The 17,297-nt window shown below is 30.3% G+C and overlaps 1 long non-coding RNA gene and 1 pseudogene across 1 annotated transcript; one reads left to right on the top strand and one right to left on the bottom strand.

Moving 5' to 3' along the window:
* Window positions 1-6,906: 6,906 nt before the first annotated feature.
* Window positions 6,907-11,183, bottom strand: LOC133667299 (uncharacterized). Its single transcript, XR_009832669.1, has 3 exons — window positions 10,059-11,183; window positions 8,257-8,418; window positions 6,907-8,192 (listed from the first exon to the last, which is right to left on the bottom strand). It is a non-coding gene; the product is annotated as an uncharacterized LOC133667299 (long non-coding RNA).
* A 4,847-nt stretch (window positions 11,184-16,030) lies between these two features.
* LOC133667350 (5.8S ribosomal RNA) lies at window positions 16,031-16,184 on the top strand (annotated as a pseudogene).
* Window positions 16,185-17,297: the final 1,113 nt, after the last annotated feature.

Genomic DNA, 17,297 nt, shown 5'->3' with positions numbered 1-17,297 from the left:
GCAAACATTGTAAAACTAGCCAAACTAGAACAAGAATAGCATCCAAATAATTAAGTCAAAGGATATTGCCACAAAAAGAGCAAAAGGAGGTAACAAAGAAATATGCTGCATCCGTAGATCTTCAATGGTCATGCGTAACACATAAAGTGGAAGCTACGCGAAAAAAATTAAAGAAGACGGATACGAGCAAATGGAAATCTATGTTTACATAGTAGAATCTGGGATGACGTCTCTGCGAGGCACTCACGCTACGGCTAAGTGCGCCTCCCGAAAGAGTCCCCGTTTCTAATTTTTCCAAGCTTGCGGGTAGATCTCATGACAGTATCCGTAGAAAGTGAGTCCGTAATATAAAAACTAATAGTCTTGAATGATGAACCTCACAAGAAGGTTTCCTCGGAAGTCTTCTACAATCTTTCTGATCGTAGGCGCAATATTTTAGTCAAATGCTTCGTCATCTAATTAGTAATGCTCATGAATGGATTAACAAGATTCCCTCTGTCCCTATCTACTTTCTAGCGAAACCACTGCCAAGGGAACGGGCTTGAAAAAATTAGCGAGGAAAGAAGACTTGTTGAGCTTGACTAACTGTAAGCTTGACTAACATTGTAAGGAGACGTGAGAAGTGTAACGTAAGAATAAGACGTAAGTGGGAGATGGTAACATCGCCAGTGAAATACCACTACTTTCATCGTTTTTTTATTTATTCGGTTAAGTGCAGCGCGTGCGCCGGTGGTTTCGACCCGTTTGTTTTAGACCCAAGCGTGTAAGAGTGGTGTGAGGTTTTCGCGGCCGATCGCCAAAAATATTTCCACGTGATCCAATTCGAAGACACTGCCAGGCGAGGAGTTTAACTGGGGCGGTAAATCTGTCAAAGAATAACGCAGGTATCCTAAGGTCAACTTAGCAAGGACAGAAACCTAGTCGAAAGACTCAAAACAATGTGACACTACTCGTGACCGGTCATCGCAGTTTACTGTACGGGCGTCTTTGGATTCGTCGTCGGGATCTCGCCGATCGATGGCCATAGCGCTCTAACAATCGATCATGGATACTCCTGACATCGAGACTCGGAATCGTCTGTAAACGACTTAGGTACCTGGCAGTGTTGTACTCGGTAGAACAGTTACCACGCTGCGATCAGTTGAGATTCAGCCCTATGCTTGAGATTTGTTTTGTCGATTAGACGAAACCCCACGAAATATAAACAAAAAAAATATAAAGAAAGAAAGAAAGCAGAAAAAGAGAGAAAAAGAAAAGAGACGTAAAAGAAAATATATATACATTCAACTAAAAAAGTAACAACAATATGTGTACGCGCGATAATATAGTAACGATATGTTATTATATTACCTGTATAACATGCATATAAAATTACATGATAAAATAATAATATAATAATATATTATATATATATATATATACACATATAATATATTAAAAAAAAATTTTTTTTTTAAATTTCAGAAAGAAATACGCCACTAGTAGAGGTCGAATTTACTAAATAGAATAAAGCAGTGCGAACCGACATGATCGGGAGCTTTAATCCAAATGACTAAATGGCGCCGAAACAACGTGACCAAAGAAATACTTGCGAATGGTAAGATAGCGCCGACGTGACCGGTCATTAAAACGAAAAATCGATATTATTAGAAAATTGAACAAATACAAAACATAACATCGTTGAATCGTAACATATAGTATAATGATATTAATATTGGGAAAAACGAAAAAAATATAATATTGTATTAGTGTAATTAATAAATATAATGGAAATATTTATGATAGAAAATCCCGGAGGAGAATAGAGTTGGAAGAGAGAAAAAAAAGGGAATGTAAATATTTATGGATATTCATAATAGATATAAAATATAAAATAAATTAATGTAAAAATATAAAATAATTATATTCATAAAAATATTATACGCGAGTAAACATTTCTATTTAAAAAAAGAAAAAAAGGGATAAGAAAGGAAGAAAGAAAGAAAAGTAAGAAGAAAAAAGTGATGATGATGAATAACAACAACAATAATAATAATAATATCAATAATAATAGCAATAAAGGATTTTTCAGGATCAAAACATGGAATATAAGCAAACAATGATAATAATAGGCAGATACGAGCTTCTTGAAGGTAAGATTAGAATGGAAGAATTATCACTTGAAACGTTAAATTGCGGAGAAAATATCTAATCGGGGATGTTAGAGGGATACGAACAGACAAACCTGACCGGGTAAATCCGAGCGATACATATAGCACGAGCGAACCGATATTACTATCGATCTGACCGGGGGACTACCGAACGACGTGACTCAGGTATTTTTATTTTATTTTTTCCTTAATTTCTCGAAAAATAATTTTGTAACTTGTATGTTTTTTTTCATTAATCAATTTATATTTATCCTTCGCAATTTTATATATTAATTTTTTCTTTTCTTTCATTAAAAATTGATTTTTTGTAACTTTTCTTATCAAGAAAAAAAATTAAATTTTTTTGTAAAAATCTATTATTGACCTTTCATTTATATTTATTTATATTATTATATTTATATTATTATTCATCATTCCTGTTAATATATTTATAATTTTTTTTATCAGTTTGTATAATGATAATGATCATTGATCGAAATCTAAGTTCCAGTGTATCTTTCGTTCGGTCTGTCGCTACAACGATTTTGCACCATAAGCGGCCGTACATTAGCCGGTTTGACGCCGACATGGTGGCCAACCATGGTTCGGTTACTGTAAGAGAAGCGACAGTTCAGCCGGGCGGATCAGCGTCAGGCGCGTGTCTGTTCTATGAAGAAAGACGCTGGTGACCTGTATACATGGCTTTTGCCATTTGTACGACTGAGCATTAACTTTTAGCTTCGAGCGATCGGGCCTTTCACTTAAGGATATTATTAAGGACGTACGGGCATGTTCTTGTTGGCTTGCATATTTGGTATGATAAATTTTAAGTTTGTAAAAGAGAGAAAAGAAACAACGTGCAAAAGAAACAATGTTATTATTACACGTTGTTAAAAATCACAATATTATATATATTACATAATATATTATATTTTATATATATATATATATGATATTGTGAAGTATGATTCTTGAAACTATGAATGATCGATGATATCATGGGAGCATATTGAGGAAATGCTAGTAACATTGGGATATGGCTCAACGTGAATTTATATTACGCGCTTTTTGAAATTAAATTATATTTTTTAAAAGGTAGTCAAATGTTTAGCATGCTTAATACATATTTGAATATTTATAAAAACCTATTATAATCGATCGTAAAGGGGTAAAGGGCACCGATGACAAATATATATATATATGTGTGTGTGTGTGTGTGTGTCAAAATTGGCAAAATATTAATTATATATATAAACTAAGATCCTTGGTTGATCCTGCCAGTAGTCATATGTTTGTCTCAAAGATTAAGCCATGCATGTCTCAATACATGCCGAATTAAGATGAAACAGCGAATGACTTATTAAATCAGTTATGGTTCATTAGACCGTGAACACATTTACTTAGATAACTGTGATAATTCTAGAGCTAATACATGCAAATTTCATCAGAATTTCTTTCAGAATTTCTCTCAAAGATGGGAGAAATGCTTTTATTAAATCAAAACCAATTGGTGGCGAATGGCTCGTCCATTCGTCCATCGTTTGTTTTGGTGACTCTGAATAATTTTATCCTGATCGCATAGTTATCTAGCACCGGTGACGCATCTTTCAAATATCTGCCTTATTAACTGTCGATAGTAGATTCTGGGCCTACCATGGTTGTAATGGGTAACGGAGAATCAGGGTTCGATTCCGAAGAGGGAACCTGAAAAACAGCTATTATATTCAAGAAAGGCAGTAGGCGCGCAAATTATCCACTTACGGCACAGTGAAGTAGTAACGAAAAATAACGATACGGGATTCATCCGAGGCTCCGTAATGGGAATTTAAATCCTTTCCATTTTAAATCCTTTAACGGACCAATTAGAGGGCAAATCTGGTGCCAGCAGCCGCGGTAATTCCAGCTCCAATAGCATATATTAAAGTTGTTATGGTTAAAAACATAGTTAAATCTGTATGTCACAGTGTCGGTTCATAGTATCGGTGGACTTACCTCCTTGCGGGCGGTCCAACTAATATCCCATCGCGGTGCTCTTCATTGAGTGTCGAGGTAGGCAAATACGTTTACTTTGAAAAACTTAGTGCTTAAAGCAGGTTATCTCTCTGTTTGCATAAATAATGGAATGGGACTTCAGTTCTATTTTGTTTCGAAACTTCGAGGTAATGATTAATAGGGATAGATAGAGACATTCATATTGCGATGCTAGAGGTGAAATTCTCGTCGCAAGACGCATGGAAGCGAAAGCATTTGCCAAAAATGTTTACATTAATCGAGAACGAAAGTTAGAGTTTCGAAGGCGATCAGATACTGTCTTAGTTCTAACCATAAATGATGCCAGTCAGCGATCCGCTGAAGTTCCTCCGATGACTCGGCGGGCAGCTTCCGGGAAACCAAAACTTTTGGGAAGTATGGTTGCAAAGCTGAAACTTAAAGGAATTGACGGAAGGGCACCATCAGAAGTGGAGCCTGCGGCTTAATTTGACTCAACACGGAAAATTAGAATTAATACACACAGAATTAAATTACACATACACACACACACACACACACACACACACACACACACACACACACACACACACACACACACACGCACGCACGCACGCACGCACATATATATAATTATTGATAGCAATTACAAATTTAATGTACACTAATTAATTATATGAAATAAAAATTTTTTTTATATTTGCATGATATATAATGACAAATATTTTATATATTTTATAGTTCAGTATAAATTATCATTTCATTTTATTATTATCGAGTAGATAATAGTTTTCTCTATCTATAAGTATTTCTAATTTAGTATTACTGTCCAAGAATTTTAAGAAGGAAAAGAAATAAAAAAGGTAAACAATAACAAAATAAAAACTCATTGCATTCCATATTATGTTATAAATTGTTTTCTTTATGAATTTTAATCGCGTCACTCAAAATTCCAACTCGGATAATTCCATTTGCAATCATTTTGATATAAAATAAATCCTATCTTATTTACCTCTTTCAATCTGTATGATCTGTTCGATTTAACAATTTGTTATCGATTAATCGAAGTAACGAATGAGAGATTGTAAGAAAAAAAGGTTTTTGCCAAATTACATTCGAGATATAGAATACACATAGTCAACTTCATGAAATAATTTATGCTCCTGCATTATAGCCTTGCAGTAGTGTAAAAATAACCGTTTATATTTTATATTTTTGCAATTAAAATTATAAAGGTAAAAATACTTTAGGAGTAATTATTGACAAAATTAACGTATATTCTAATGTGTATTCTAAATATTTAAATTATTCAATTTTTCAACAATATTTATTGTTAAATTATGTTAACTCTCGAGAGTTTTAATTTTGAGAAAAAAAACTATTTCACGTTAATTAATTTATTCAGTTCCAAAACACTATTCTAACATCATATATACAATGTTCAAAATTTGAATCAGGCACCGCATTCGACTGTATTCTGTGTATAATCCGGGAAATTCGATTTTTGTGCTTTTCCTCGCATAATCGGCAACCTAAGTGATGATGTTCTGAGCTTGTGAACATCTGCTGAAATCCTATACCTTGAACCGAAAGAATTGATCGCATTCCATCTAAACATCCGCCTCACTCTCATATTAGAAGAAGAGGACACTTCTGTTGTCCGTGCCTAAGATAACCATTTTTTTCGGTTTCATGTCGAAATCGTGAATCTTCTTTCTTGTGAACTCATTTCAAGATTCTGTTCTTATCGAGAGCATAATCTTATTAGCTGCTGTTTAAATAAGTGAAAATTAGGCAAGTATTGCCATCTGAGTGTTCGAGAAGACAAAGGACGTTTCTCTTGATGTAATTCACACAGACGATTTGAGATAAAACGATACGCTGATTTCGACCGGAAGTCATGCTGTAGACGAGGATGTTTTTTGAGGCCGTATCGAATACGTAGATGACTACACCTTTCTGTCTTGTATTCTACGTATTCTAAACGAGATGTGGAGGATCGATCAGTTCCACTGTTCTTATTGGTTGCGAAAGAGAAAGAGAAAAAGGATTAATTAAGTTATTTCTATGTGAAAAATTCTAGAGAGCACTAAAGGATAATTCTAAAGAATATTGTATATAATTTTCAATGGCTTAAAAATTTTTTAACAAATTTATGGAATATATATAATTGTGATTGTAGAATGTTCTAATTTAAAATGCAGAAATGTTAATAAGATTTTATAATTAAATTTTTTTAAATATAATTTTTTTTAAATGTTTAGTTTGGTGGAATAAAAATGTTAAGAAGCACTAAGAAATGATTCTAAAGAAATCTACAATAGTACAATAATACAATAATACAATAGCCAATAAATTTTTCAATACGTTATATTGCATATTAATATTGCAATATTAATTATGTTATAATAAAATATTCCAGTTTAGAATAAACAAGTATTATTTTCGTAACAATATTTCTCTTAAAAATAATTTCAATTAAAAATATAACTTAGATTTGAATCATGAAACATTTTTTTCATCAATTTATTATTTCAATTTTATCGTTTAGAAATGAAAATTAATTAAAAATTTAATTTAAAAATTTTCAACAAAATATATGCTAGTAAGCGTTAAGAAATGATTCTAAAAAACAGAATCTAGATGTTTAGAACTATATTTACATGAAAGTTAATTAATTTTCAATAAATTTGCATAATTTAAATTAATGTTACGATTCTAATATTTGAAAAAGAGAAAAAAAATTCAAGTAATTTTAGACATTTGTAATATTCATAACGTAATATTAAAATATTTAATGTCAGCTCTACGTTGTATTATACAATGTTTTTGGAACGTGAAACGTGATCGCACAACTAATCAAGCAGTAATCTCAATTGAATATCTTGAGAATCGTGACTGAACATAAACATAGGGTCCATTAGTTCATTTAAAATTACTGAAAAGTGTTGACTGGGTAGTGAAAACAATAAATAAAAATGTACGGGTTTAGCTGAATGAATATATTTGATTATACATGATTGTGCGTATCTGTTTACAAAACATTTGAAGTATGCGTATCGAAGAAAAACAAATAGGTACCAGCTATGAATTAGTGGTATTGCTAGCAACATTGAATAATAAACTCACAAATAGAATTTCAGTGAACTTTAAATTCTTTAATATTCCCACTAAAAGTAAACTGAAATTTATTTAGTGTACGTTTATTATGTTTGAGTGTCATAATTCTTAAAAGTAAACTGAAATTTATTTAGTGTGTGTACGTTTATTATATTTGAGTGTCATAATTTTATGTGCCTATTATGTCTTCGATACTCTTGATATTCAATCGATTTCTTTATATCTCAAATACTGTTATTCTCAGAGGTTTCATCAGAAGGTCTGCCTGATCTTCTGATGCTATATGTTGCAGAAGAAATTCTTTCTCGTAAAATTTATCTCGAGTATGAAATGATAGCGTACATCAATATGCTTACTTCTTTGATGAAATTCAGGGTTTTTAATAAGTTTGATTGCGCTCAAATTATTCACGTAAAGAGTCGTTGTATGATTCTCCCTGCTCTTCCGGTTTTATTTTGACTATGGTCTACGATTCTAAACTACGGTTCTATTTTCCCGTTCGGCAGAACCTTTCTGTTCCACAGTAAATGATATCGTTCTCTGATACATAATGCCATATCGACGTGTTCTTCAATTTCTTTATTGACAAATTCAAGACCGTTATTCGATCTGAAGATGATGATTCTTTTTTCTAAATGCTTCTTAAAGAAATCCTCTAAATATCGTGATGTCTCTGATTTATTTTTGATAAAATATAAACTTCTCCAGTGACTGTAGTCATCTTTCATCATTAAGGAATATCGAGCTCCTCTAAGCGAATTTTCTTGCATTGGACCTGAAATATCTGCATGGATGAATTTTCCAAACTCAGATTTTGTATCGTTTTTTGGGAATGGTTGTCTGTGCATTTTTCCTATGATTCAATTTTCGCAACAAAACTTTTGATTCTTAAAAAACATGTTCTGGGATCTTAGAATTTTCTTCACTTAATCCACATTCTGATAAGCCATTTGTCTGTGCCAGGAAAAAAGAGAATTGCACACTGCCATATTTGCCTAATGCTCGTCTGTAATCTTACCTTTTCTTTTTTCTATTGCAGCAATATATTTCCATTCTTCATGAATGTGCATTTTTTGTCGTAGTCTTTGTCAAGATATAGCACTGATGTTAGCGGTTATACTTTGAGTTGTACTGTTGAGTTTTATCCAGACAGCGCGTGCTCGATTTGCCGTATCATCTCCTAGTACAGGAAGAATTGAATCACCTGTAATTATTTCCCATGCACTGCAGGATTTCAAAGTAACGCGCATTTGAAATTGCCATGAGGCCCAATTTTCCAATCCTTTCAGCTTATTAATACGAACAGTTTCATACTACATCATGATTATATTTCATGTTTGTTCAAGGGCGAATAAATAACGCACATGCTCGATTTAATTGTACTTTATCAATTTTATCAATCTTAATATAATAATGTTACATTAGATTATTAATTATTAATTTTTATAATTATGCAAACAATAATTCAATTTCGTTTGATTAACAAAGATGAAAGTATCTCGAACATATCAGATGAAAGCATAAAAAGAATAATTCCTCATAGAACGATAGCTATTATTTTACGATCACGCTCAATTTTTGATATGTTATAATATTTATTTTCAATTCCAATATTTACTAATAATGTTAAAAATTAAAACCAATAAACTAATGATATCTCACTGTTATTATATTCTTAGTATTTACTTTAAAAAAATATATCTTAAGAAATGATGTCTAATTCTGCAAAATTGAAATTTAAAATAATCGAATTTCAATCATATCATTATACCAAACATAACAAATGACAATACATAAACAATGCTATAAATAAAATCTATAAAAAAATATCTATAAATCATGTCAAAGTTCATTCTATCATAATTTTTCTTATTACTTAAAAAGATAGTATTTAATTCCATAAGTTTAAACAGAAAAAAAAAGGTTTAAAAGAAAAATGAATAATAAATGTTAAAATCATGTTATGCTATGAACACACTAGTAATTAATATAATATATTTCCAAGATGTATTACATCAATATTATATTATGAAACAGTAAACAAAAGAGGATAATCATAATTTCAATCATATCAAACACAAATAAATTATTCTATTCTTAAAAATTGAATTTATTTATGGAGTGTATTATCAATACTTTTTATTATACTATTACTATGGATTTAAAGGACACTTAGATCAATTGTTAAATTAGTTTCTTGTAGATTGAAACAGAAAATGAAAGACAAATTTCATCAATATATTAAATAATGATAAATTGCCATAAAACAGGTTATAATCAATAACTTTTTGTAGGATATACCACTAATACAAAAAAGGACTCTTTTTCTTTTCACTCTAGTTTCACATCTAAAAATCTATTTTGTGCATTATTTAAAAATGATCAATTTTTTTTATTTTCGGTGATCTTGATTTCACAAAAGATAGTGATATCTTATCTTTCTTGTGCTAATATCAAGGAATTTTACAGAATACTTGTATATCATATGGTTCATCCAACTATTTTAACGTATCGTATATTCTAAACAATTTATTCTGAAGATCCAGATAAAGACCACATTTTGCAGAATCATGTAAGTTTTTTTTTCCTGAAGAGATCAGCAATGATAAGGAATCCAACTTCTGCATAACATCTTATGGCTGTCTGTGTACATTGACAGTGTACAGTGACAGGCATAATGGATGAATTTTTTCATTATAAAAAAAAACAAAAAAATATTTATATATTTATTACATAAAAGTCATTGACGTTAATATTTGTCTTATTCTAATAATATATATAGAGTTTAATTTTTAATTTTATGATCTTAGAAAAACTTACATGATATTTAAGAACATTAGAGTCAAAGTTTGCTTCACCACTTTCGCAAGAAAACACAATGCAGTGGATTATAATGAAACTAGTGTTATCATATCATTACAAATTGTTGCATTTATTAATAGCAATTGAACAAACCCACACCATATTGGATCTTTGGACTTTTATCTCGATTTTATCTTCTACAGAAAAAAATTAAGCAATCGTGCCCGTAATAAGGTTTCGAAGTTGATGAATTTTCTTTTTCCACCAGATTCTTTAAATACTGCATCATAGAATTTGTTTTTACAACACAAATCACGAGATTAGACCATTATAAATTCCACATTGTCGAATATTTATACATTGTCAATTTTCACGTATATAGTTAAATAATATTAATATAGACATTAGTAATATAGATAATTAAATCTTATTATAGAACAAGATATACATAAAATGGATTATTATTATTATTATTACGAATGTTTATCAATATATTTAAACATAAAAATTATTATGAATTTAAATATTTCTGCATTATTATAATTTTATAATAATTTATAAATTAATATTAATAAATATTATTATAATTTTTGTAATTATATCGTATAATTTTAAAAAGTATAATCTTCAAAATAACAAAATATATGAATAACTTAATATATGAATATTAAGATTGAAGAGAAACTATATATGAGATTTATATTTATTTATGTTCTAAAATTATATTATATAAACGATTTAATTAATTTTATAATTGATAAAAGTATTCCACAGAAAAATAGTTAAATTATTTACACTTTCATATTAAACAAATAAATTAAAAAAACTAAAACACTTCAACTTAGAGCATTTATTAAAATATTTATTGTTTCAATCTATTCGTTTTCTTTTTTTATTTTTGTTTACTGTCAAATTTTCAACTTTCGTATAGGTTATAATCATTAAGGTTATTTCGCATTATTCGTAGTAATCTTTTAAAATTATGTATTAAATTTGTTGTTTATATATTTACAATTTATATTTTATATCGTATTTTTAAGTATATTATTAATATATGTGTGTATATTCATATATACGCATATGATTTACAAAATATCTATTACAAAATAATTAAACATGACGGCAAAAAACGACATTTAGATTAAATAACCTAAACGTATTTTAGCTCTTCTACAACAGCATTCGATTTAAAGAATTATATATATATTTACAACATATCGATTATATTGTTATAAATTAATAATGTACTACTTGTTAACAATATTATTTTAATATAATTTTGATATATATTTAATTTTAATTAATTAATTAATTATCAAATATATGGCATCATGAATTTATTTATCAACAAATAATACTAATAATACTAATATTATCAGACGATATATATGACTGGTTTTCATAAAAATATAAATTATTTATAATATCAAAAATCTTTATGTTTCTTTAATTTTCACCTTTGTAAAAGGATATTATATATATATATATGAACAGAAAAAATAAAATCAGTTTTAATTTTTTAAAATTAATTTAGATAATATGTCAGAACAAAATACTTTTTTTAATTTAAATATAATCCACTTCATGTAAAATTTATTTTTCTTTTTCATTATTAACTTGTTAATAAGAATATTATATATATAGTTAGTCGCAGAAGTTTTCGTATACTTTACACAAATTCAATTGTATTTGTGTTATCGAAATCGACATAATCAATAATAATTTTTTTATATAAAATATTGCGAGTATAATAATATGAAACTATTTTTTTTTCTTATTATGGGACATCATTTTAAAGCAGTGAAATCAATTTTTCAAGTTTCAATATTATTTTTCTTTCTTTACATACTTTCAATTCGTAATGATTCGAGATAAAATAAAATTTTAAATTATAAAATATTGAATTCTAACTCTATCATCGGAGATAGAATAAAATACATTTCTAGAAGAAATGCAAAACATGGAAAAATGAGAGTTGATTTCACATACTTAAAGAAATTTTTTGTCCAAAAATAAATTATTTTATATGTAATATTTCAATATATTGTTATATATAAGTTTTCATTGAAATCAAAATTTTCATAATAATTCAATTTCTTCCTTAAGATAGTATAAAAAAAGTTTGCGACTATAGATTTAGTTACAAGTAAAACCTCGATTAATTAAACTAATAGTAGTAATATCATAATAGTATCATAATAGTAGTCTAAGTAATGTGTAAGTAGTCTATGTAATATAATTTATTAGATAATCCAATAATTTATATTATTGTGTTTCATGTGAAACATGACAATTAATTTGTCTATATTACCTTTACATATTGTTTACATGTGTGTGTGTGTGTGTGTGTGTGTGTATGTATACACGTTTGTTTCAATCAGTTTTTTTAGTTTTTTGATCTCTTTTCTTTCTTATCTGTCAAATTATTTTTCAAATTGCTACTACCATATTGCATTTTCTTCTTTTTTTTTCAATGCTTCTAAATACATAGAAATACGCATGTTAACGAAAATATCATCAGATTTATATTTATTTTCGCTCATAAATTTATCTTCAATTTTTTTCCATGACTTATTTATTCAATTACATATCGTTTATCATATCATTTTCAAACTTTTAATTTTAGCATGTCAATTTCTATCATTGCCTATCATTGAATATATGTTAAATATATAAAAATATATTATATAGATATCATATTACCTTCTAATAAGAATGGCTTTTATCTTCAAAATTTTCAACGATATTGTGTGGTAAAATTGTAGATTCTAAATTGAATCGTTGAATCCAAATATAATCTATTTCCATCTAAACTTTCAATTGTTAAAATATCATCTCGAAACATGTATATCTGCATCATCCGTAGTTAGATTGTCGAGATCTAAAATTTTATTTAAGTAAAATGAATATTTCATGAAAAATTAATTCCAATCTTCTTACTAATGTTTGCTATTTTATCTTGTTCATCCTGTTACGTGATACATTTATATTCTTTTGATACGCTTAAATCATTTTGATCTGAATTAATATTCGAAACTAAATTCTTCTGACAATCTTGTATCTTATTTGACAAATATACAAATGAAACATAAAAAACATAAAAATATACCATAGCATATAATACTTATCGTAGAGTAACCAGCTACAATTGAATATAAAGAGCAATATTTCCTGCTTGCAATGAGTAGAGGAAACAATATGCATCTCTGTTATCTTCGAAAATACAGTCATTTTAATGATGTATTAAAGATATTCTAAAATTTCCACTTTTTTATTCAACCATAGCGTATGTAGAAGAATAATCAGCTAAAATTGAATATAATGTGCAACATTTCCTGCTTGAATGAGTCAAGAAAATTCTTTTTACCTCTTATACATATTCTATAGTTCAATAGTATCCAAATCTAAGGATTCTAAAATTTCCTCTTCTTCGTACCATCATAAACGCCTTGACGTGTAATAATGAATAAAATTGCGTTTTGGTTTGTAGATACATATGTGTGTGTGTGTGTGTATCTGTATTTTTCCGTTGGCTTGGCGTATTCCGATTTGATTTTGTTGAAGGTGATGATTTTTCACAGATATGTTGAAATCCGACACGAAAATTCAGTTTTCATCAAAATTGTAACTTTTCGATGTAAAAAACGCTGCTACAACGATTTTCGATTCGAAGTAAGCAGAAATACGTCAAATTACGTCAAATTCGGTCATGAAATATTGATTAGAATTGAAATTGTAAATTTCGTTACGAAAAATAATATTATGGAGAATTGAAAATCGAAAATGAATCAAAAAACGTTATCCAATACAAAGCCCAGTTACAACAAATTATGGAAGGAAAAATTGATTTCCGTCACGCAGCTTCTGAACAAGAAAATCGAAATCCTGGCATATTTCACTTTGATATAGTTGAGAGTGACGATTTCTTATAGAAACGTTGAATTTTGATACGAAAATTCGATTTTGATCAAAACTGTAGTTTTCCGATGCTAAAAACGCTGTTACCGCGATTCGGATTCGAAAATAAATAGAAATACGATATCGAACAAAAACTCGCCATATCATGACAAATTCTACCACGAAAAATTGATTTTGATTAAAACTATAATTTTTCGACAAAAAAATCACTGTTACGGCGAATTCGGGATAGAAAATGATCAGAGAGATGTTAGTTAATTCAACACAACAAATTCGCATTGTTAATGATTAAATTCTTCCATGAAAAATCAATTTGGATGAAAAATGTTGCTTTTCGTCAAACGCTCCTATGGTGAATTCTGCATCGAAACATTCAGAGAGAGACGGATAACAATCTCCAATACAAACCCGCCCTGTTATATCAAATTCTGGAACGAAAAATTGATTTCGATAAGTTATGTAGCATTTCGGCACGAAAATCGCAGTTTCGGCGAATTTTGCTTTGATCGTTGAGAATGACGTTTTCAAGCTGATACTCGCAAGTTACGTTGAATTTTGCCACGAAAATTCGATTTTGATCAAAATTGTAACTTTTCGACGTTAAAAATGCTGCTACTGCAAATATGAAAGCAAACAGAAATATGATATCCAACAAAAAATTTAGCAAATTATGTAAAATTCTGATATGAAAAAATGATTTTTATTAAAATTGTTAACTTTTCGACACAAAAATCGCTGTTACGGCGAATTGGACATCGAAATTGAAATCAGAGAGACGATATCTAACGTAAACTCGCATTGTTATGTCAAATTCTTTCATGAAAAATCAATTTATATAAATTGTTGATTTTCGTCACGAAAAATGATCATATAGCGAATTCTGAATCGAAAACATTCAGAGATATGTTATTCAAGACAAACTCGCTCCGTTGCGATAAATTCAGCAACGAGAAATTGATTTCGATAAGTTATGTAGCTTTTCGGCACGAAAATCGCAGTTTCGGCGAAATCTGTTTTGATATCGTTAAGAGAGACGTTTGCAATCTGATATTCGAGTTAGGTGAAATTCTGATATGAAAATTTGATTTTGATCAAAATTGTAGCTTTTCGACGCTAAAACGATGGTTATCGCGAATTCAGTTTCCAAAGCATACAGAAATACATCATTCAATAAAAACTCATTAAATTATGTCAAATTTTGACATGAAAAATTAATTTGATCCGTCGTCTTCAAGAATATATATGCGTGAGTTACGTATGGATATAAATACGTGCAGAAAAAGTACCAAATTTATATTTCTATACTTCCTTTCTTTTCTCTATTTTCGTTGCCTGAGCTCTCGTTATAAACGGGAGATGGACGAGACCGCGCTCTTAGATCTCGCAGATCCCAAGACTTTGGAATCAAACGAAGCTGTCAAGATAATGATAATCGAGAAAGCAGTAAGGATAAGTAGCGCGTCGATAGTAAAACGAAGGATGAATGAGCCGTCGTCGAATTTTATTTCGGGACATTCTCTTCGATGGATACTATTTCGACCTTTTTTCTCTTATATGTTATTATCATTCTTGTATCGTGCTTCCTATCCATGAGTGGATAGTGTGGTCATCGTCATAATAAACTTTAAACCGACGAAAGAACGGCGAGACCAAGATGCATTGCGTCGACGTGAAAATTTTTATCGCTTCTTAGTTAAAAGTTGAAACATTGTTTGTTCAGAGGGAAATATCGAATTATATTCAGTTATACAAAGAGACCATCGTGTCATGAGTCGGACACCCGTACTGTTAGCGGATATTCGCTTTGGAAATTGAGAAGTAAAACCACTCGAGGCCGAAATTCGTGTTCCATCGATTTTTCGAATTTTATCGAGATATAATATATATCTGAATTGCAGTTTTCAATATCGAATTTTTTTAAGCGTATGAGCTCTGCGACGATACATTGATGAATCGTTCTCTCCAGGTTAAGCGACAGTTTGAAGAAAGAAAGAAAGAAAGAAAAAAAGGATTCAGTATCGGAATATCCTCGTCGTTTCCTTTATAAAAGTAAAAGAAAAAAAAAATACGATTATCCTGAATGGTGGATCACTTGGCTCGTGGGTCGATGAAGAACACAGCTAATGTGTGTCAATGTGTGAACTGTAGGACACATGAATATCGACATTTTGAACACACATTGCGATCTATGGATATAATTTTTGGATCAGGCCTGGCTGAGGGTCGTTCACGTAACCTAAATACTTGCATTGCGCATCGTTATTCTTCGTATATTTGATCCTTTTTTTTCTCTCTCTTTTTTTGTAATTCCCGTCGTTGTTTTTAAAATTGAACGTTTCCGAGTCGGGTGTCAAAAATCGAGGAGGGGACAAGTTAGTAAGGAGGAAGATGCGCGACGTACGAACGATTGTTGGATGTTCGTTGGCGTTTGTCGTGGTCATGACCGAAATTACAGAATCGAAATACATGTGCTCGTGTGTGATACAAGAATCGTGTTCACGAATAGCAACAAAACAACGAAACATGTCACGGACGTGCGTGAGTGTTCTCGGAATCATGAGTCCGTTTCATGTAATTGCCCATGTTTCATCGCTTCGTGCTTGTTTTCAACATTATTTCGTATCCGCCACTTTGATACGTCTTCAATCTGTCTTCGAATCACAAAATTACATATCACGCTCCTAACGTCGTCTAAAACTAATATTTCTGCAATACTGTGATAAAATATATGGGAGTTTAATATCGAGAGAGGAGGGAAGAGAGATCACACCATCCCTTGATGGCACCGTTCATCGAAATTGTTAAAGAAAAGGGGGGGGGGAGAGAAAGAGAGAGAGAGAGAGAGAGAGAGAGAGAGAGAGAGAGAGAGAGAGAGAGAAAAGAAGACGAATCCCAGGAATCGGAATATTCACTCCGTTCCTTCGTGTGTGTTATATTCTGTCGGAACTGTCATTGGACCGTCACATCAACCTGCACGCGAGTCCTCATGCGATACGTTCTCGTATCAGATATCAAAGACTCTACGGAGATATAGGATACGTAAGATGAGGATGAGTACGATTCTCTTTAGTAAGGCTTTTCTTTCATTTCTCTTTTCGTTTTTTCTTTTTTTTTCGCTTTTCGAGACGACAAATTATGGCATCTCCGCGCAAAGAAAAAGAAATTTCCTGAATCTAATGTTAGTCATCCCATGCCTTTTTCGTTGTCTATCGCCGAACCGCATGTCCATGTCGGTTGTTCAGTCCCTGGAAACGGCTCGTGATATTTTTTCTTGCGTGAGTTTCATTTTACCTCATTTTATTTTTTTCTCTTTTTTTGTAGAGCAGTAAAAAGACTCGT

The sequence above is a fragment of the Apis cerana genome, linkage group LG14 (assembly GCF_029169275.1).
Source record: "Apis cerana isolate GH-2021 linkage group LG14, AcerK_1.0, whole genome shotgun sequence".
In the NCBI taxonomy this organism is placed as follows: Eukaryota; Metazoa; Arthropoda; class Insecta; order Hymenoptera; family Apidae; genus Apis; species Apis cerana.
Note: the sequence above shows the minus strand (reverse complement) of the source record. Positions and strands in the feature narration are given on the sequence as shown.